General features: G+C 45.4%; 1 protein-coding gene and 1 pseudogene across 2 annotated transcripts in view; one reads left to right on the forward strand and one right to left on the reverse strand.

Moving 5' to 3' along the window:
- Positions 1-261, reverse strand: part of LOC107740848 (39S ribosomal protein L38, mitochondrial-like) — a 7,759-nt pseudogene extending 7,498 nt beyond the window's left edge.
- Positions 262-793: 532 nt separating this feature from the next.
- The window catches only part of LOC107740844 (tripartite motif-containing protein 65-like), a 5,786-nt gene continuing 5,388 nt past the window's right edge, over positions 794-1,191 (forward strand). The window contains exon 1 of one of the 2 annotated variants that reach the window (XM_016553368.1): positions 794-884. The gene's annotated coding sequence lies outside the window, so the exon portion shown is untranslated. The remainder of the gene's footprint in view (positions 885-1,191) is intronic. The other variant, XM_016553369.1, reaches the window with a different exon arrangement.

Below are 1,191 nucleotides of genomic sequence, written 5' to 3' on the forward strand. Positions count from 1 at the left end.
CACCTTCTCCTTGTAATACCTATGTCATACCCTTGTCATTATACAAATGTATGTCCTCATTTGTCACAAAAACGCGCACAAACACACAGAGAGAGAGAGAGAGAAGCGGCTCTACTGATTATTGAACTTATTAACTGCACATTCACACAAATATCGTCCAGCAGCGCTCACCGGTGGACCGAAGACCCCTCGCGTGACGCTTCAGCGCCACATCCACCGCCGCGCCCGCAGCAGAACACACGCCGCGCTGCGCAGCGCCATGATGAACCGCGACCGACCAGCCGCGAGACGTCAATACACAAGAAGCGTGACGTAACGTGCGTGCACGTCACCGCGTCTGAGCGCTCATGCGTATGGAAGGCGACGAGAAATCCAGAGCGCGCAGGACTCGGGATTATTTCAATATTATAATATTGTTTTAATAATAAAAACAGCCATTATAATAATACATCTTATAATAAATAATACACCGTAATAAAAATATAACAACAATATATAATATAATATATAATCATTTAGAGCACGTCTAAGATAAGCAGTAACTAAAAGTGCTTCGGCTCTACTGATTATTGAACTCATTAACTGCACATTCACACAAATATCGTCCAGCAGCGCTCACCGGTGGACCGAAGACCCCTCGCGTGACGCTTCAGCGCCACATCCACCGCCGCGCCCGCAGCAGAACACACGCCGCGCTGCGCAGCGCCATGATGAACCGCGACCGACCAGCCGCGAGACGTCAATACACAAGAAGCGTGACGTAACGTGCGTGCACGTCACCGCGTCTGAGCGCTCATGCGTATGGACGGCGACAAGAAATCCAGAGCGCGCAGGACTCGGGGTTATTTCACGTTTCTGCACGTATCTGATGAGTAAATACTCCCGTGAGTCTTACGAGAAAGGAGTTTGTCGATTAATAAATGTTCTGCTTTCATTTTAAAAGTAGATGTTGTTTAGTGGTGATGTAGGGACAGGTGGAGTTTGTCTGTTTACTGTCTCGATGTTTTCAGCATATGGATGCACCTAAGAATTAATAATGACTATAATTCATCAGTCAAATGTATTTAATTCGGTTTATAGATTATAGAACGGTATACTTAAGCATCAACATTTATCTGATGCTGAAACACGAACATCTATCTATCTATCTATCTGTCTGTCTGTCTGTCTGTCTATCTATCTATCTATCTA

The sequence above is a fragment of the Sinocyclocheilus rhinocerous genome, unplaced genomic scaffold (assembly GCF_001515625.1).
Source record: "Sinocyclocheilus rhinocerous isolate Xijiao unplaced genomic scaffold, SAMN03320098_v1.1 scaffold1908, whole genome shotgun sequence".
Lineage (NCBI taxonomy): Eukaryota > Metazoa > Chordata > Actinopteri > Cypriniformes > Cyprinidae > Sinocyclocheilus > Sinocyclocheilus rhinocerous.